Source organism: Camelus dromedarius, chromosome 6, assembly GCF_036321535.1.
Source record: "Camelus dromedarius isolate mCamDro1 chromosome 6, mCamDro1.pat, whole genome shotgun sequence".
NCBI lineage: Eukaryota > Metazoa > Chordata > Mammalia > Artiodactyla > Camelidae > Camelus > Camelus dromedarius.
The window spans coordinates 33,160,833-33,182,253 of record NC_087441.1 but is presented as its reverse complement, the minus strand read 5'-3'; the positions used below and the strand labels follow the sequence as shown (position 1 = coordinate 33,182,253).

The window sequence follows — 21,421 nt, the reverse complement described above, 5'->3', positions numbered from 1 at the left end:
AAAATAGAAGGAAGGAAAACAAAGGTTCTGTCCTATAAAGGGACTCTAGCCTCGCGGTGGAGAGCATGGATGTTGTCACAGAAATTTGGATACGTGCCCCAGTTCAGTCGCTTTTTGGATCTGTGACCTTTCGCTTATCCAAGTCTCAGTTGCAAAATGGTGGAAGTGGTGGCCACCCCATGGATCTGGTGACGACTGAGTGAGATGGTTTGTGTGAGGTGCGTAGGATGGTGCTTGGATGCTGTCACGGTAATTAAAAGGAACAGTGAGAATGACTTATTAATTTCTCATGAAATATGCATTGAGTGCCTCCTGTGCTGGGCTTTGCACTAGGTGTTAGGGAAACAGAGGTGAATGAACCAAAGTCCTTTCATTGTGAGCTTATCACCCTATTTTTGTTGTAACACTTAGATGTCAAGCTACTATCTCTAATGCATTCTTCTATTAGAAAATCCTTTGGATTTTATAAACCACCTACCACACAATTAAAAATAGCTTTCTGGAGCTAAGGAAAGATGAGTAGGTTGAAAATAGAAATAAATATATAATTTGATGGAATTTGGACATCTGGCCCGCACGCAAAGATCTTTTCTGAAGTGTACATTTTACCTACTAAAGCACACTGTGGTTTTGCTAACAAGAGGCTATTTTAAATGATTGCTCTTTTGGTCCGTCCTTATTTACTTGGATCAGAGCTTAGTGATACGCACACAGACTAAGCACCACTTGTTGTTTGGACACATGTTGAGAAGGAACAGGTTAAATTCTTTGCTTACGTTTCCGTTGCTTCTCGCATAGTAATTTAATAAATCACCGGGGGAAGGGCTGGCAGTGCTTATCTTTTCAGTTAGCAGATCTTATTTCTGGTCTCTTGTGGCTTGGATGTTGGTTATTACAGGGCAGCCTTGCTGAAGGAACGCAGAGCCAGCAGAGCAGGGTGTGTGTGCCGGACACAGGCCTTTGAAGATCCTGGTGTCTGCAGCTTAGCAGCGTGCTTGAGATTTCTGAGTGCTCTGAAAAGCCCCTGATGACAAGTGTAGATTTCTGCTCTTGCTGTATCAGATGGTTCAAAATATAAATAAGGCACAAATGAAGACTATCTGTATATATACAAAACCCTATCACGATCTATTCCTTTCACTCTGCTTTATTTTTCTTCATAGCAGAGTAGCATTTTATACTTACGCATAACTGTTTGTTTTCATGTTCTCCCAACGAGCGTTTAAACTCCTTGAGGGCAGGGGCTTTGGCTGTTTTCTCCACTGCTCCGTCCTCAGTGCCTAGAACAATGACTGGTTCATGGAAAGCACCCTGTAAATACTTGTGGGGAAAAGGATGAGTGGATGAATAGTGCTGAGTGGATAACATCTTTTATAACCGTGGCAGGGTGTAACAGAGGATAGACTTTCAACTTTTATAAGAAATGAATGGTTTTTAGAAACTTTTATTATAACTTCTTATAAAAGCTCTCCAAGTGAAAGAAGTGCCAGAGTGACAGTAAGAATTCTCAGTCTTCTGTCATTACCATGAAATGTCGTTTCCAGCATGGAAACTGACATATTAAGCTTAGGAGTTGGGGGATGTCGGCATAAAAATAGAAGCTGGGATAGAACTAAGTCACTCTTCTTAAGAAAAGGCGAGCGAGGGAGCTAAGGAGAGGTTGAGGGAGAAACATGGGAATTGGGCAGGGAGGGACCCAGGAGAGTGAGCCTTAATGGGAGTAAAAAGAATACCGCGGTGGGTCGGAGGAAGAGATGCCTGGAGGCCCGAGGAGAGGAACAGGAAAGAGATACCCCTAATGCTGCTTTCCCGGGAAATGCTGTCAATCACCCCCTCATTTCCCCTATGAGATCTTTATTCATTGTAGAATTTCACATTTTTTTTTTGTGGGAATAGAGTTTCATTTGTGGGTCAGCTCAAAAGGAAAGAGGCCACTGTATACCTGGCACATATTTTACAAAGAAATAGATTTTCAGTTACTCCCAATCTCCATTGAACAAATAGGTACTGACTTGAGGATGAGATGTACAAATGAACTGTGTGCTTTGGGTGCCCAGGTTTTTCTAACTCTCCACATGGAGGGTCCCATGTGGTGGCTGAGGGTCCAGAGGGAGAGAGGGAATGAGCAGCCCGCTTCCACGGGGAATGCTTTGTCCAGGCGGCTGACTTTCAGTGCAGTTGAAAACCGTGGATCAGTAACACCTGTTCAGATTATTTGAACTGGACAGAGGGAAGTCTCATTTATATAAATAAAAGCTATGATAATTGGGTAGCCCTTTCTTCTATAAAGCACATGTGGCCTGCTCTGCTTGCTAGTTTGTAGAGATTTGTGAGGAAAAAAAAGTCCCCGTTCTTGTAGTCTTAAAAACATTATTCTACACGTTGCAAGAAGTTATTGAACTAAACTTGAAAAACACTTATTTCCTTCCCTGAATGTGCCACCCCCCCCAAGTCTTCGCTGAAAGCTTGTGAAGTTTTGAAATATTGATGAATGTGAATCCACTCATCTCCAAATTTCACTGACCTTTTACTGGGGAGCATTTTCAGCTTTGTTGAGAATGTAGGGCAGAGGAAATCTCCTACAGAAATATCAGATTATGTGAAATTTCTTTCAGTTTCATAGAATTCAAGATGGATTCTGGAAAATGAATATTTGAGTCATGGTTAGCCTTTATACTAATAAAGCAGTACAGTATAAGGTCACTTTAAAATAAGCTCCCAGGGAGGGTAATAATGGAGTTCATTGGCAGAGCACGTGCTTAGCATGCATGAGGTCTGTGTTCAATCCCTAGTACCTCCATTTAAACAAAAAACAAACCTTAAAATAAACTCCCAAGAAATTACCGTGCAATATAAAAGCATACCCTTCTTGCAAAATCTAATTTTAATGCAAATAGATTAATAATGTAATAATGTAATAGTTTTGAAAATCAAATGTTTGTTTAGGTCCTATGTAAATAATACCACTGTGCTGCTAAAACATCTCTGACATCCTAGCAGATGTGGTAAAGGCTGCTTCTCACACAGTAGCCTTTTGAGCAATCAGACATAGTCATCAACACACTGGGGAAGTGCTCTCTTGACCAGACTGGGTGGCTTGCTTATCATTGGACATTCTCCTGTCTCTCCATTTTCCAAACCCTAAAGAATTTGCTAGGGTGATTTTTGTCCTCCTGGGATGCTGGTCCTCTCATTTCGACTTGTGAGAGCCCATCCAACTATTAACGAACTTCTGATTTTCTCCTTGGAAGTAATCGCCCTCTTTTCTCGATTCCCACAGTGCTTTGAATCTGTTTTACGTCCTTAAGGAGCAGCATCAGAATCGAGAGTTGGGAGGGGTCGGCAAACGATCTCATCCAGTCTCCTGGTTTTGTAGATGGAAGCTCTCCAAGAGATCTGGGCGGTGGGGTGGGGGTCAGACCCAGGGGACACTAGACCTGAACTTGAGTTTCCTTCCTGCCTCGCTGCCCTGTGATCCTTCCACAGGCAGCCTTTTACCTTCTGCAGCACATTGTGGTGATTTGTCCCTATGCCTTGTTGAAAAGACTATTTGTAGATTTATTTTTCATTTAAAAATTAACATTTTTTTCATTATATAGTCAGATTCAGAAAACTTACCCTCTTAAGTTCTGCTTGCAAATCTTATTCTGTTTATAAAATTAGCAAATGCTAATTACTCAGAGGCACTGTGAAGGCTATTCAAGTAGTATAATGTTAACTGATACACAAATTTAATTGACATAGTCAATTTCATATTTAAGTACTTCAATTTTCTAGTTGACTATCCTCCCCAATTACTTAAATATTATGAATCTAAAAATTAAATATATAAATATAGCAAATCTAAAATTCTCTTAAATGTTCTAATATTACTTATAAATTTAGTAGGCTTCCCACTTAAAGATCACATTTAAATCAATTACCTAACTGAACATTTAAAATTGTAATTATAAACCTGATAGTCTCTCAATAGGCAAAATTTTCTCAAACGTAATACAAAATACCAAATAGTCAGATGCCTTCTCACAAATACCCCAGTTCTATGGTTCTAGGGAAGAGGCAAATAGTAAACAACATAAATTAATAAAAGATGTAGCATACTAGATGTTGGTAAGTGCTAAGGAAAACAATAAATTGATGAAACAGGGATGTCTGAAAGGGGTGGCAGGTGGAGTGGCATTTGCAGTTGATTCTGCATCTCTCTGGGACTGATAGCTGTACAGAGGTTTTATCGGTTAACCGAGCTTACTTTCCAAAGAGAAGGGTGGCTTTCTGAGTACACTTGAGATTGCACAAGGACTAGAGATTTGGGTTGGGACGTTGCCGGCGTTCCCACTGGTGACCCCGGTGGATGCTCTGAACTTATCATTGCTGTGTCCACAACTCCCATGACTTCTAAAGGGAAACCTGCAGCCCCCACATTACTTGATTGGGTTTTGTATTTCTTTGCCTCTTGCAAAATATAAACATAATCTCCACCCAACTCTAAAGACCTTGAATGCACCTCTGAATTCCTTCATTTCCTTCAGACCACTCTAAAGACCTTGAATGCACCTCTGAATTCCTTCATTTCCTTCAGACCACTCAACAGACAGGTCTGACTGAATTCCAGGCATCCTTCATGGTTCTGTCCTGAAGTTTGAACACAGCTTCCCCAGTCACTTTCCTGATCAACTTTAGCTCTCCAGACGTCAGTGAACTTCAAGAGGAAAAACACCGTGCCTTAGCTCTGTTCTGTTCCTCATTTACCATGTATTCTAGAGAACGTGATGCGTTACTCAAGCAGACCCTCAGGAAGTGTTGTTTAAGGCAGTCAGTATAGTGCTACCCAGAGACAGGCTGTCCCACTCAGCCTCTTGGTTGCAAGCAACTGCTCAGAGACTGGACTCCCCTAAATGTGAGTAGGAATTATAATAAGCCCCACATGCCTCAGAGCACTTTGTTAACTAAGAACCCCTATAGGAATGCTAACTTTCCACAGTATTAGTGGTTGAATGTTTGTTCCTTTTTTTGAATACGGGGATTGCTTTTTAAAAAATATTTCACTAAAGTGTGGTTGATTTATGTTAGTTTCAGGTGTATAGCAAAGTGATTCAGTTATACATATACATACATACATACATACATATATTTTCAGTTTCTTTTCTATCACAGCTTATTACAAGAAATTTAATATAGTTCCCTGTGCTATACAGTAGGTCCTTGTTGTTGAATGTTTGTTTTAAAAATCACTCAAAGCATTTCCCAAGCAGATCGTCTTTTTCCCTTCCTGTGTAGGCTTTAGGATAATATGAGTTGTACTACTGTCAGTGCTGATAATTTTATTGTATCTGGTATGTATTTAAGGCACAAGTCCTTTTCTACAGGATAACATTGATGCAGCAGAAAGATCTTTCATTTCTTTCTTTTCACTTTGTGGTACTAACTTCTTTTTTCTATTCCTTCAATTTACTGAATTACTCTGAATGCCAGCAATCTTTTGATGGATGGAAATGCTGAGACGGCAGCTCTTATTTGAAGTGAGTCTTTCCTGCTTTCATGCATGTTAGCTCTGTTTGAGCATTCTAAGAAAAAAATCGGAAATGGTTTCTAAGAAGGCTGTGTTGCTCTGGGAAGCAGCATCTTACAGGCAACCTGGTTAAGGGAGAGTGTGGGAAAGCCATTTCAACAAGGAAAGTCACTTTCTACCTGGAATCTGAGTGCACCGGAATCCATCACCATGCAGAACTCTGATACCATCCTTGACACTACCTTCTTATTACCTGGTAGCTGTGGTTTTGCTGTTCGTCTGTCGGTGCTTTATCATGTGAGTAATTGTTCTGAGGTAGAATCATTGGACGTCTCAGTTTCCCTCTGTCTTTTCACAACTGCTGTGCCATCTCTGTCTTTTTTTTGTGTAATTATTATTTCGTCTTATATGATGTTGTAAGGCATGTTGACTCTGCCTGTTATGGAGTGAAGGTGGAAGGGAGGGAAGGAAGGAAAAGAAAGGCAAGCTTGTATTATTACATTTTCAAAGACAGAAAGTGAGTCTTTTCCCAGAGTTACCTACCACCTGCTATGATTAATTGGACTGTTAGTGCCAAGCATGGTTTATAACTTTTGTTAATTGGAGCAAAATTTCACTTGAACTTTGTAGGTCCTGAAATTACTGACAAATTAGAATTTGAAAATTAAATGTGGTACATAATTTTAAAATAAATAAATCAATGTGGCATATGTATATGTGTGTGTGTGTGTGTATGTGTATATATATATATATATATATATATATATTCAGCTTTTCTTTATCAGAGAACACAAAGGAGAGTGTTAATTACCCCATTCTGTTGAGTTCAACTTGTAATTGAACCCGTGAAGTGGGACTATTTAGCATCTATATAAAACATTGTTTCCTGGTTTGTCTAATGATACATTCAGGTATCAAAAATGTTTTCTATTTACTTGCTCAAAGTTCTTTTAAGTAAAGAAACAGAATCACACAGCTTCCTGCTCTGGGGGCCCACAGAATGGCAGCCAAATGACTTGCTATTTCTGTGGCCCTTTATACTTGCTGAATGCTATTCAGTACGCTTAATTGTGGGTATTCACAGTGCTTTCTGCTGGTGCGAAGGAGGCTGGCATTGCCCTTGTATAGATTACAAAACTAGAACCAGAAGAGGGGAAAAAAAATGATGGCTTAAAGTAATCTTTGAAGTTGGGTTCAAGCCTACTTTTTTTTTTTTTTTTTAAGATTTAAAAGGTCAAGAATCTGATGGCAGTGAACCAGGTAATGAATATGATGTCAAATTAATTAATTAATACCCCATAGTGGTTAATTTGTAGCAGTTAAGTAGCAAACCTGATAATACATAATCTAAATAACGAGCCTAAGTAACAGTGCCAAGAGCAAAATTCAGAGAGACTGAGAGGTCGTAATATAAGATACCTCTTCAAGAGGATTTAGGAATAACCAAGAGAACTACGTAACAGACCTCAACATGCTGGCCGTGGTACAGAAAAGAACTAAGGTCGTTGGGGAGTTGGGTGATAGTATCGAGGTAGACTAGCTGTTTTACCTGATTTTGCACGTGCTGTCTATTTTCTGGAGAAAAAAGAAAGAGAGGAAGACCAACCCGAGATTTAACCAGCATCATGGGATACAAATATTAGACTATGACGAGCTATAGAATTTGGGTGTTTTACAGTAGCGCCAAGGACAGAACTAGATAGAAGCATGTGTTATTTTATGATAACATTTATTTACTGACAAGCATTTCCTGAACATCTTCTGTGTGCGGGGCAATGCAGAGACTCTGGGGATACAGTGATGGCCTAGAATGTGCACTAAAATGTGTCAGCACAGGTAACTATGCGCATCCTGGCCTGATCTGCTTCCCTCGGTGTGGTGTGAGCTCTGGATCTCTGGACAATTTCTCTCTTCTCAGGTTGTCAGAGGGCAAGATTCTCTGGGACAGCTGGAGCAAGTCGGTATTGGGTGGTGCTCTGACTGCAGGGTATGTGGATTCTCTAGGACATTAGGGAGACTCTGGGGCAGTTGGCTTTCGTTTGGAAAGTTGAGTTTGGACTGCTCCTCTCCTGGTGGCTCCCGTCTAGATCACCCCTTCCCTTCAGGGCCATTCCTACGGGCAATGCTGCCTCCAGGACACGTCTGGCTTTAGGGAGGCATGACTGTGCTCCTCTGCAGCTGAACTTTCTGGAAACCAGTTCAGCATAAATGACCAAGAGTCCCTAGGAAGGCAGGGAGGCATAGAGGCTGAGTGACTGCCAGGGGCCTTTATTAAGCCAGTATTTGTAAGTGTGTGTTGCTTGGCTGGACATTGTACAAATCAGTTTAAACAGCAACTGTGCCTTCTGTAAGGCAGATGTGCAAACATCAAAAGCACGTGGAGGCGCAGGGGAAGTATGTAAGCCATGAATAAACTCACAGTGCTATGTCACTTTTGACCACATATAAGCACAGGCTGCCTTTTTTGGGATTCGTGAGCTGAAGTCGTGAGCAACGTGTTGTAGGAGTTGCATTTTTAGAGCATGAGGTGGAGAGCAGTGGCTGCCTCTGTACAGGCAGCTGGAGAGGCTTGCTGAGGGGGTGGTTCTGAGAGCTGGTTGAAGGTAGAAGCGGAGGGAACCTGCCACTTGGATGCCTGATGACATTCTAGGCATTGGATACAGCTTCTTACAGCAGCCTTTGCTTTTGGAAAGAAGAGACTCGGTTAATTTGGCTGAGAACAGCTGAGGGAGTCAGGATGTTAGAGGACTGGCTTGGCCGTCACACAGTGTCATCCCGACCACTTCCTCACCTCAGGACCCTGCACCGCTGCAACATGAGCATGGCCATGTAGGATCCCATTTAATGTTCTCCAGAACATAGCTGTGCAGTAGGTGACAGCATCTCCATTTTGCAGATGAGTAAATGGAGGCCTAGAGGATTTAAGTAACCTGTGCACCAAGTACTCAAAAATTACTGTGCATGTGTGTACATGTTTATATATCACCTAGGAATACACACACACACACACACACATACACAGTGGGGATTACGAATGCAAGGAATGTTATTTTGAGTACTTCATGCCAACCACTGTTGTACACTATGGAGACAGCCAGAGAGACAAATTCCCCTTTTTTGAGTAATTTCCAATAGAGTCAGTCCTTATACAATGAATAAAAATGAAAAGGAAATAGAAATGAAAAATAGCGATGAAAAGCAGCAGCAGTGAAGGTGCACACACAACACGGAAGCCTCCAGAAGTTTCCCAGGGGCCAGCCTGCGTCAGAGCTGTATAGGAGAACTTCTTGGAGGCATGAGCTTGGAGCTGGGTTTTGTAGTTACAAATGCTAGGATATAAACATTTGAAAGAAGCATAAATAGATGAAGAGTGCCTAGTGGAGGGCCTTGAACAGAAGCACGTGTTGAAGTTTATATTTATCTGTATGACTCTGCTTAAGGGAAGGACGTTTAATAAAAACAATGAACAAAGCATTGCTCGATTGTATGAGAATAAAATTGGAAAAAGTGTAGGAACCCCCAGAAACTTGTGAAGGTGACTGTAGAGCAGTGAGACAGGGGTCAGGTTTTATCTATTTTTCCGCCAAGCCCAATCCCTGGTAGCTTGGTTGACACTCAAATGATAGTTAAATGTAGATAAATAATGGTAGTGATTGGGAGTGTGTACTGAGCTAAATAAGGAGTCTTGATGTGGAAGAGACAAACTGAAAGGGAAACTTTGTATAAAACCAAATGTACTCAATTATTATCATCTAGTAAAATCTGGGAGTTCTATGGGGAGAAAGGAGGAGTGTCATTTAGAGTCCAGTTGCAGAGGACAGAATCCATCCATCTGTTTTAAACAGGAAGGAATTTGTTACAGAGCCATGTTAAATGGCCACAGAATCATTGAGGGGCTGTAGTCATAGATTCCTCAGCTTTCAGGAACAACCCTTTTTATTTCTTTTTTTTTTTCCTTAATAGTTATTTAATTTGAAAGGAAACCAACTTATTTATAAAAATTTTACTTATATCCCCAAGTCATTATTTTGCTTTTGTTGTTGTTGTTGTTATTTTTATTGAAGTATAGTCAGTTTACAATGTTGTGTCTATTTCTGGTGTACAGCACAATACTTCAGCCATATAGGAACATACGTATATTCATTTTCATATTCTTTTTCACCACAGTTAGCATAAGATACTGAGTATAGTTCCCTGTGCTACACAGTATAAACTTGTTGTTTATCTATTTTATGTATATTAGTTAGTGCCTGCAAAGCAGGAACAACTCTTAAAGCTACTCCCCAAAACTGAGTTCCCATGCTGCTACTGCTGCTGCCCCCGTGGCTACTATTAAGAAGCAGTTGGGATCAGGAAGCCACAGCCATCGGGACCTGCCCCCTCCCCAAGCTGCTGCTCCTGCCATCAGCTCCAGAGCTGTGCTGTACCTGCTCCTGTCTGCACCAGCAAATGGGTCAGTCATATCCTGAGGTAGGGGGTGGGGGTGTAGATACTGGGACCTCAGCCACAAAAAGCGGATGCCAAAACGATGCTTGGCTGCAGGAGCAGCAGAAGTGGTTGAAGCACATCTTCTACCTCTCTGCTGTCACAGATCTCCTGGGAAAACCTCCGACTGACCAAATCAAAGTCCCATATGGCCCTCTGGCTCTAAGGAGTCCAGCTCCTGGGACTTTGTAGTGTATCTACAGAGAGAAGAGCTCAAACTCCCAACTTGTAGGGACAAAGGGGGAAGCGATCTAGGATTAATGTATCTGGAAGGAAGAAATATTTAGAAGAAAGGTTATTTTGTTGTATAAGATAGCAAACATTTGATTTTTGTCTGATTGCTAGAAGTACGCATTTTGTTTTCAGAAGATTTTAATACAACTATTTGTGAAGAGAAGGCAACAACTTACAGAATTGAAAAGAGTAGTAGAACTTTCAAGTTAGCAAGAGAAAAAAGGAATGAACAGAAAGTCTACCAAGCAAAATAATAAAGTGAAAAAGAGGAGGTAATAATAAACTAAATTGTAAGTATAAGATTTTTTAAAAAATCAAATATACCATTGTTACAGTAAAGTGTAAATGGTCTAAATACCCCTACGTAAAGAGAGCTGTTGGGATAAAAACAAAAACATGGAGGAAAGTTGCTACAAAACATATACTTAAGCAATATTTTTAAAGGTTGAGAGAAGAAAGGGATAGGCAGAAATACACATGGCAGAGAGCAAACAAAATAAAAGCATGAGGAACAATGTTTATATTGGCAAGAAAGCAGAGAACAATAAAAAGAGGCCCAATTTGTGAAGTCATAAATGTCTATGCCCAAATGGCGTAGAACAAGAAATGCATAATCAAAAGCTACCACAATTGCAGGGAGAACTATTTAGTAATTCAGTTTTTAGTGATGTATTTTAATAAGGAGATGGTAGATAATAAGTAAAGACATAAGGGCCTTGAACGATCCAGTTAAATTCACTTAATAAGATATATTATAGAACTTTCTGTAGAACTTCATATTCTTAGCCTAACTGCCTTGGTGTCATGAAACACAGGAAAATTAGTGAAGTGCTTGGCCCAAGAAAGAGCTGAAAAATTCAGAAAAGCGTCTACAAACCACATTCTTTATTGTCCAACAAAATTAGAAATACATATTAAAATATAACCCTAAATTTTTAAAAACTTGGAAATAAACACACTTGGACCAAAGGTAGAATCAAAGTGAAATTCTGAACTGTCTACAAAACAGTGAAAAGGAGAATGCTCCAAACTCCGTAAGACACAGGAACTACAAACAGTGAAAGTCACTACTTAAGAAATTAGGAAAAAACACACTAAAAGAAGAGAGAATTTTAAAAGATGGAAGCAGAAGTTAATGAAAACAGCAACACACAAAGAGTAGAAAAGGTAAATCAGAAGTTAGTTTTTGGAAATATGCAAACCCCTGGGGAGCCCATTTCCAGAAAAAAAAAGAGAGCAAAGGTTAGAAGTGAAACAAGAAAACTAAAATATTGAAGAAATTTTAGAAGCTGGAGAATACCGTGTATAAGTTTTTGGAAACTAAATTTTAATCCTAGAGCAGGGTTCTGCAAGCATTTTCTTTTTCTTTCTTTCCTTTTTTATTGAGGTCACAATGGTTGATAACATTATGTAAGTTTCACGTGTACAGCATTCTATTTCTACTTCTGTATACACGACAGCGTGCTCACCACCGAAATTTCATTTCTCTCCGTCACCGTCCAGTTGACTTCCTTGATCCATTTCACCCTACCCCTCCCTCTTCTCCTCTGGTAACCACTGCTCTGTTCTCTGTGTCTGTGTGTTTGTTTTGTTTTGTTCATTTATTTTGTGTGTGTGCACAGACTTTTTCTATAAAGGAACGTATCGTAAATGTTTCAGGCTCTGCAGATCATATGGTCTCTGTCACAACTACCCTGTTCTGTCACTGTAGCACAAAAGGAGCCATAGACATTATGGAAACAAATGAGCATGGCTATAATTTAGTAAGACTTGACAAAAATGGGCCATGAGCCAGATTTGGCCTGCAAGCTATAGTTTGCTGACCCTAGAACCAGAGGAAGGATAGCAAAATATAAACTACCAAAACTGATCCAAGGAGAATTTAAAACGTCAATAGATTAATCAATCACTGTATTTAATATAAGACCGTTTAAAGTCCCAGTGAAGATATTTTGGAATTGGGCAAGTGCTCTTAGAGTAGCTTTAAAGAATAAATGTGTGAGATTAGACAGGCATTATGATAAAGAAAACCAAGTAGGGGAGAGTTGCCTTATGGACCATTAATCCATATCATAAAATCACTCTCATCAAAACAGCATGGTATTGCCACTGTAGAAAAGTACCAGAAAATGGAGTCCAGAATGGATCTTAGAATCTTCTGGAATTTAATATAAGCAATTTAGTGGAGAATATGCTTTATTTATTAAAGAATGTTAATACAATCGACTATGAAGAAAATAAAGTCTGTCTCTTACTCTATGTCTTACAAAATTAATTCTACATAGATTAAAATCTTTACTGTAAAAAATTAAACAATGCAAATATTGAAAGAAAAATGAGATGACTATTTACAGTGTGATAGCTGGGGAGACTGTTTTAACTAAGAAAAGAAATATAGATGGTACAAAAGAAAAATAATAGACATTTTATCCTATATCAATTTAAAAATATTTGCATGGCAGAAAGTATTATCAAATTCAATAAGCAAACAATAGGTGGGAGAAAAATTTGGTCATATATAGCAGTTAATGGATTAATATCAATGAAGTATGAAAAAGCTAGTACTTTGATATGCCAATAGAAAAATAAGCAAATTATCTGAATGGACAGTTTATAGACAAGCAGATGCAGTTGGCCATGGCATATAAAAAGATGCTTCAATTAATTATGCTATGGAAATGCAGATTTGAGTAATGACATGATACTGTGCTGTATATCTTGGACAGGCAACAAATTAAGAGTAAGCTAACTCCGTAACTGAGAAGGAGGGAGGAAATGAATACTTCCACACGTTGCTTGTTGAAGTGTGAACTGCTCTCAGCTTTTGGAAAACAATCAGGCAACATCTACTAAAATTTAAATTTTGCTCTTGGAATTTTTCGGAACTGAAACTTCCTTATGTAATTATGCATGCACAGAGATACTCACTGCAGCACTGATTATAGTAGGCACTTCTCCATCCAGAAAAATAGTGGAGTAAACAAATGTCCATCAAAGGGGCAAAGTTTGCATACGTACAGTATTTGCTTATCATGGAATATTCACCAGTCACTTCAAACAGTGAGTTATAGCTGTACCATTTAGCACGTATATTCATCATGAATTGTTAAGTATGAATAGCAAGATACAGAGGAGTATATAAATATAATGCCATATTTTGTGAGTGGCAAAAAGTGCATGTTCACACACACACACACACACACATTGCTAAAGGATAAACAGGGTCTTGTATTATCTTAAAGCCAGAAACCATCAGATGCACTTGTATCTTTGTATCTCTTCATCTACCAAGGTTTTTTCTGGTGTTGAGGCATAAAGGGTTTTAACTGGGGTTCAGAAGGTGAGTGAGGGCAGCATTTCCCATTTAAGAATAGTTAAGAGACATCTTGTTTTGAAAGTTCCTTTTGAGAAGGTGGCCAGGTTTCATGGCCTTGCCTGTTGAAAAAGACATCCCACAGTTATCCAAGCATATAGTACCTTCCACCAGCGCCTTCACAGCTGGTTAGGTTTCAGAACAAGCTACCAGAGCTGAGAAAATGAATGACTCCAGTGGAAACTTTATGGTGCCTCCCTCCTCTGTTAAGATACCTGCGTCATCAGCTTGTTGTCTAAGTGGAAAGGCGCGTTTTTATCCCTCAGTGGACCTGTCTTCTTCCAGTAGTAAGTGCTGATTCTTCCTCCCACAGCTATGTTCTCAGTATTGCTAAAAGCGGCCTCACTCGTACTAGTTTACTCCCTCCCTTTCCTTGTTGCAAAGAGGGAATTATACTGATAGTGTGTGAAAATTTAGATATTGCATGAAACAAAATTAAATATCCTTCTTAGACATGATTTTCAAACTTTTCAAATGTTGGTACAGAGTAACAAATACATTTTATGTTGCACTGTTATATTGGTATGTGCATGCATATATGTGTATGTGTATATGTTTGTGTGTGTATGTTTATATATGTGTAAAATACTATCACTGAAAATTTCATGCAATAGTACTTTCCCTTACTCTGTGCATTCTTAATAGTTTCTACTCTATTCTAGTCTATTTTATTTAAAAAATGCTGCTCACAGCTCATAAAGTTGACTTAATGATTCACTAAATGGGGTAGTGACCTGAGGTTTGGGAAAAAAAAGAAAAAAAAGACTGCATCAAAAGACTCCTATCAAGCTGAGTGCTTGGAGTTCCACCGTCAGAAGATTTCCACTGAGCAGATAAGGCAGTTACCCAGTGAGGGCAAATCCAGACCTAGGCATCTTTGCCTCACTGAGTATATGCCAATAAGGCCAGCAAATGTGGGAGACATTTGGGGAGCAGGTACCTTAAGATAGTTTTCAGTCTTAGGCAAAGCATTGTGATACTTCTAGAGAATTAACTTAAAATGGGAGCAATTTTTATTTATTTATTTTTTTTTTTACTGCTGTGACAGATGCCTTAGGTAACGATTTTTCTCCAACAGTTGGACCTGTCATGAGAAGGCTGGTCATCTTGGTTTAAATAGGAGGCATCTCAGTTGATTTCACCTCTGCTGTAAGCATTCTGGGATTATCTTTCTTACTTAGACTTTGAAATTATACGCTCAAATTGGAAGGAATTTCCATACCAAACTTAACAATTAAGTATGTTCTTTTATAGTAATATCCCAGGTGAGCAAACCACTAAGTTAAGTCTTCTTAGGACCAGTAGAGATCAGTTGCGAACTTCGTTCCAAACACAGGGTTTGTGTGGGTCATAATTGATAAGGTGGCTGATGCAGGCATTTAAAGTGGAAGTGTTTAAAAACCTGACTCATACTTTACCGCAAAGGAAAATGAGGTGTGCTGTATCTAACTGGGATTGGGAGCAAGAAGTTTCAAAAAGAAGGTGGAAAATGGACTCTGCCTAAGGCATCCCTTATAGTTACCTAATTAATTTAAGATGTATATTACTAACATTTTTAGATACTCATTTGGATAAAAAGACTTTATATTCTACCATCGACTTTATTTTTTTTAATCTAACTTGTGTTTTTCCTAGTGATTAACACTGATGCCTTTGATTTTACAGGTGTTGTCAAAAGACAGTTCATCCCATGGGGAAAGAGCAGAGATAGGGATTGGCAGCCTCTTTCCTCTTGGTACTTTTCCATCAGACTTCTCTCGACGACCTCATTGTTCTTCCCTTTTTACTCTAAAGTAGTTCCAAATCTGATAGTGTAGGAACTTGATTTTGTTTCCTTATTACATGAGTATTTGAAATAAATTGAGCCATTTTTGTTTTCAAGATATTTAGTGAGCATCACAGAAAGAAGAATGCAAAGTAAAAGCCATAGCAATAATACTTACAGTTGACAAAAGACATAACAAAAAGGGTACACTGAGATATTGGACATCAAATCATAGGTACTCCCCAAATTTCCCTTTCCATTTTCCTTCCCTTCCTAGAATTAATTCTCTACCAGTGTTGAAGTATTGGAGGTTAGGACAGAAAGGCGGTATGGATAGAGTTTTCTGCTCCTGAGTCATGTGCCACTTCTTTCTATAGATGATGACAACCTCAAGTGCCAGACTGGAAATAGGTCCTATGAACTATATTGGTCATAATTTGAACTATTTCTACCAGACCAGCTGTGACTTTGTGACTAGCAAGAATTAATACACTTTTCTTGGCTTGTAGGACTGTTGAAAAATAAGATATCAAACTTGTGACCGGTCCCAAGTGAAATAGACTGTTGTCTCTGGTGTTCCATTGTCAGAGTAAGTCCTAGGTCATTCTCTCTGAAAACAGTACTGAATAGGTGGCACAAGGGAACCACTGCGAAAACCAGGATGATGACAGGAAATCGATGAGGCTGAGGGCCATCCACATTACATCAGCATGCTTTAGAATTTTTGTGATGTCCTCAATATATTCTCTTCTGCTATAGTGAGGAAACAGTATGGAGCCTTCCATCACTATTGTCTCCACTCTACTTACTGATTACAGTAGTTCATATTATATCATATGATGTTATATGGAGTTTTAACATGATTTTAAATGTACTTGTCTTCCAAACTATAACCAGCATTTTCCCTAAAACTGAATAACTTCTTGGTGACCTGGGAATTTTGTTTTGTTCTTGGTGTGTGTGTTTGATTATTTTGTTCAAATTATATGTTCTCCATCTCTTTATTCTCAGTAATATTCCTGACCTTATTTCCTAGTGGATGATTTTGCAGGAGAGCAAACTGTCCTTTGACGCTTGGATCTCACCCATCATCTACTTGCCTAAGGTGTTTCCCTGAGCACAGGCATTTCTAAATGAAGAAGAGACTATATGTCCTTTTCCAGTTTCCATCAAAATACAGGTTTAATTCTTTTTCTTTAATTATAGAAGGAAATGGTGAAGGTAATCAAAACTGGGTGAATAATATTTCTCCTAACTGAGGCAGTGTAGAGGAACCCACTCACTATCAAATATCATTTGCACAGCATTGCAGATGCCCAAGAACAGCACTGTTTTCCATTTGGTTGGCTATTCTCACATGCAGTTTGTCAAAATAGAGAAACAGGATGCAGATATTCTAAGGATAAAGCCAGACATACTCTGAACCTGTCTCTCTCGCTGTCATCTAAGGAGAGAGAAGGGTCTGAGCAAAGGAAGAAATGACATCTGTGGGATGTCACAGTCCTCCCTGGCCTTCAGATCCTTGATTTTTCTCTCTCTTCCTCCTGTTCACTGGACACCAACACACCTTGTCTTTATGAACTGTTACTTTTTTTAAACAAGGTAGGTTCAAGGAAAATAAAAAAGAACCAATATTCACATGGTATATTAACATACAGAACTTGGCACAAAGTTGAATCATTAAAGATTTGAACAGAATTATGAATGAAGGACTTGAAATAGCTTACTGCATAGCCACCAAGCTTTCCTGACTATGCTGTTAGCGAAAGTTGTCATTATTCCCTAAGAGCCTTTGTTGAAGGAGATTGGTAGGAAGAGTTGAGGATGTCCTTGACTTCAAGTGGAAATTTTTGTTTTCCTGATGAACTTGGCAGGCACTCAGGACATCAGACATTTAGCTCTAGGCTATGACTATCACCCACCCAGACCAACATCTGCCCTTTAATGCCAAGGGTTTCAGAACCAGCGTTACAAAGTTCTTTTGGGTTCATCCATAGCAGTCAAAATTTTGAAAAAAAAAAAGAGAAAATATTCCTTTTCCGTATCTCAGCAGGATCCCCACATGTACATGCTTGTAACTTGAAACATAGTCTAAGGGGAGGAGAAATGAACATCCTGATGTGATGACTCTTGTAGGCTTAGTCTTTTTCACAGAAAAATACCTACTATGACATCACCTGGCTACCAGGGGACATGCTACTAGCACCTCATAGGGAAAAAGAAAGGGTTGGGTTTGTGTGTGTGTGTATGTGCACACCCACATAGCAGCACCTGACAGTGAGTCTTCCTGATGTCCATCTTCAGTTCTAAGGAAATAGGCATCGATTTTTTCCCCCTTTATTTACTTGCCATCTAGTGCTGAGTCCACTTTTCTGAGAGTTAGTAAGAAGTCAGAATATTAACCATCGTTTCAAAGACCAACCAACAGTGTTGTGCTTTGGTGGTGGGCCTGAGTCTGCACTGACCTCTGTGGGACTTGCCTCCCCCATGCTCTGAACCTGACTTGCACACATATCTTACTGATCAATTCAGGCCCATGTGTGGCCACTCCAGTGAGAGCTGGTTGCATCAGAAGTGTACCACCTGATTTCTTGAAAGATTTTATTAGCATCCATGTCCTCCACAGCAAAAATTTCATTATAAGTGCCCTGATGGTGCATTTCAGCTCTGCCTGGCTGGTTGTTTATAATAATCATTGCAAACATCTATTCATTATCCTTATGTGTTAGACATTGTACCCAAGAGTTTACATAATTTCATCTCATTCAATCCTCCAAACAACTTTTTTGAGATAGTTACTATTATTTTCTCTATTTTACATGTGAGGAAAATGGAGCTTAGAGAAGCTGAGTGAACTAGCCGGGATTGCTCAGCTAATAATTATGTTGCTGGGACTAGATTCAGGCCCAGCTTATTCCAGAGGAGACATTCTTAAGTCACACTGTGATTCTCAATATAGAGAGTGAAGACAGGCTAAGACCTGCCTCCAGCGGGGTGAGGCACCAGGACTTGGGGGATTGTGTTTCAAGCTGCTTATGTTTGTATTCCCCTTTCCCGGGCCTCTCCTCCCTCCTTGCCTCCTTCCTATTCTGATAGGCTTCCCTGGGTAGACAGGGTGGGGGTGCCTGTCGTCACCATTGACTCCCCCGGCCGCACTGAGTCACTGTTCCTAAGGAGTGTGCCACAGCCCTTAGAGGGTGGTAATGGAACATCGCTGAGAACCAGTGGCTGAAGGAAGGCTGACAAATCCCCAAGCAATTTTTCTGTCACTTCCTGTGTGAGGCGTTCTCTCTGGGATGGCGTAGCAGGGGCCGCACGCAGCTGCAGAGTGCTAAGGAAGGCTGGAGAGCAGCCTCTGTGTATTTGAGAAACGTATGTATATAAAAAATAGGAAACATATACATAAAATGCATATATATGTGGAAAAAATACATACACAAAAATATACACATATGAGAATATAAATATACATAGATGTTGTTGGTAGATGTAACCGGTTTCCAGGTTTTTGTCCCATCCCAGAAAGAATTCAGAGACAGGATGCAGAGGTTAAGAAAGTAAAGTGGGGATTTATTAAGGGGTGGATGGTACACTCTCAAGGGAAGAGAGCGGGCAGGCTCAGGTGAGCAGCTGCCCCGAGTTTGTTTGGTAAGTTATTTACGTAGGATGTAAAAATAAATGGGCAGAATATTCATTAGGGAGGGAAGGGTCTGGGGTCGTATTCCCCAAGTTTCATTCCAACTCCACCTTCCCAAAGGGAGGAGGGATTTTTGTCCTTATTTAGTCTGGATCGGAAGGGTCATGGCGTCAGTGCATGATGGTACTTCTAATCTGCAAGACTAATTTTACTGAAATAAAGGCATAATGAGCAAAAGGTTACGTTCGGATGCTGGAGATTCCTGCCTTTTCCCACATTTGTTAGCCTCCAGGTTGCTCATCACCCCAAAAAGTGTGACCACTTTTCAGCCCAAAGGTTCCTGCTTGTCCTTCTCTGACCACAGACCCCTGGTGCTTACATGATGTGTGGTTTCCTGCATTTGGCCTGTGCCCCCTGCCTTTCTGCCCAGTTCCTGCCATTAGGCCTGCATTCCCCTTTCTCTGCTCACATCTAGCTCTCTGCCTGCTCTAATAACATGTATTTTGTATATGAATCTGTGTGACGCTGTATATCTAGGTATAGCTATTTCTGTGTTGGACTCTGAGTGTGTATTTCCGCCTCTCCCGAGTCCAGCATCAGCATAAGTCAAAGTGCAGAGCTGTTACACAGTCCCTGTGTGGCAGTCCTCCTTTGAGACTAGCAGGAGGGAGCGGGGAGTCGCCCAGGCCTTCAAGGAGCTCACCACCCAGAGGATTTTTGTTTTTCTTGAGGATAATAGTGACAGTTCAATTTCTAGATTAGCTCTTCTAGTTCGTCCTGATTTAGACAGCTAGAGAGAATTCTGTGGAAAAGTTTTCTGAAAAGTTAAAAAAAATTAAAAACTAATACACGGCCTCATGTCTTTTAGTCCCTGAGAACCGACTGGGACCACCTTTGGAGTTCAGGCGTATTTACTCAATTATATGATTAATGTTGAGTGTGACTTCTTGGTTTCCCTTGGCAACATCTGGTTTACAGGCCATTTTAAGCGGCAGTTGACAACAGGGAAAGATCTGGAAGAAACATCAACTCTACGCTGTCAGCATTTCTGAGCTTTCTGTTTAAGGATGAAAGGGCCGTTTACAACTCAGCAGCCCCTGAGGTCACCCACTAGTACGTCAGAGTATCAGGAAAGTTGCTTTGGGCACAATGCAGCGGGCTGGTGATGCGGGTTGATAAAAGAAATACCAGAGGTGGGGAAGAATTTAGGAAAGTGTAATGGGGACGCTGCTCTAGGCAGCAGCGGGCCACACAGACAGAGGTGCCTGTGTGAGCACCGAGGGTGGGCGTGCGGGGTCTTTTATTGGGGGAGGGTGCTCTGCACACAAGGAGTAGGGGCTGCAGGATCAATTTGTGCACAGGTACCTGACTGGCAGTAAGATCTGTCAGGGACTTCTCCGAACAGTGGAGTTTACAACTTTGATAAAGGCAGTTGTGTGACCTGTCCCCTAAGGCATTGTGAGATGGGCTATTTTGGGGTACAGTTTAGCTTTGTTAGAGTAAACACACATCAAGAGAAGGTGTTTTTATCCTGCAGAAATGTAGGTATGCAGAGAGTCCTGCAGTGGGGAGTTGGGTGTTAAGGTGTCAACGGCTCCAGGCACATGGAGAGCCCAGGAGCTGGGGGTTTCATGACTCCAGAGAGCACCAGCCAGCTCCACAAAAGCGGTGTTTTCATCCTTAAGCCAGTCTCCTGTCCCGTCATCCTCCTGCTCAAAAACCTGTGCTTCTCTTTTCCATCTCCTACCTCCAGTCTCCTTTCCATCTTTTTTCCAATTCAAGGTCCTCCATGATCTAGACCAAATGTCCTATTTGGTGTATTTCTTACCACGTTTTCCTAAAAGCCTCACTTCAGATAGTCAAGCAACTCTTTGTTCTTTTACTCTTCCTGATCTTTCTTGGTTCTTACACTTGGCAAGGGCTCCTCCTACGAGATCAGCACCCCAATCTCTACCTGTCAGAATTCTCCTGTTTTGTAAGCCCCAAATCAAACAACATTATCTCTATGAAGACCTTCAGGAATAACTTTTGGAATTAAACATTTCTTATTTGTGCTAATAGTACATTGTTTTAGACTTTGGCTAAAGTGTTTAATACTTTCTTGATTTATAGTTAGCTGAGTAACTGAGGATCTTACTCTGCTCTTTGAGAGTAAGAAGCATGTCGTGCTTTTCTCGTATCCCCTTTAAGGAAAGAAAAATCTTGTATAAAATGAGTAATTTTAAAATAGTTTAACATGAAGTACACTTTAGATCTATGGAAAAGGCACTGATGTGAAATTCCCTGATAACACTGGGCAAATCGGCATTGTCATCTTGGCTTGCTCTAATCAACGCTTGCATCTTTTGACTCTCCGATGTTCCAAACAGGTTTTAACCTAAGGGCTTTTGAACTGGCTGTTACCTCTCCCTAGAAATC

General features: G+C 40.2%; 1 protein-coding gene across 5 annotated transcripts in view; it reads left to right on the top strand.

Annotated features, from left to right (window-relative positions):
* TPD52L1 (TPD52 like 1) overlaps positions 1 to 21,421 on the top strand; it is a 78,097-nt gene that overhangs the window by 11,375 nt on the left and 45,301 nt on the right. The window contains exon 1 of one of the 5 annotated variants that reach the window (XM_064486719.1): positions 13,855 to 13,888. The exons of 1 other annotated variant lie outside the window; for it this stretch is intronic. The gene's annotated coding sequence lies outside the window, so the exon portion shown is untranslated. Of the gene's footprint in view, positions 1 to 13,854; positions 13,889 to 21,421 lie in introns of those variants that run through there. 3 more of the 5 variants (XM_064486718.1, XM_064486721.1, XM_064486720.1) reach the window with 3 other exon arrangements.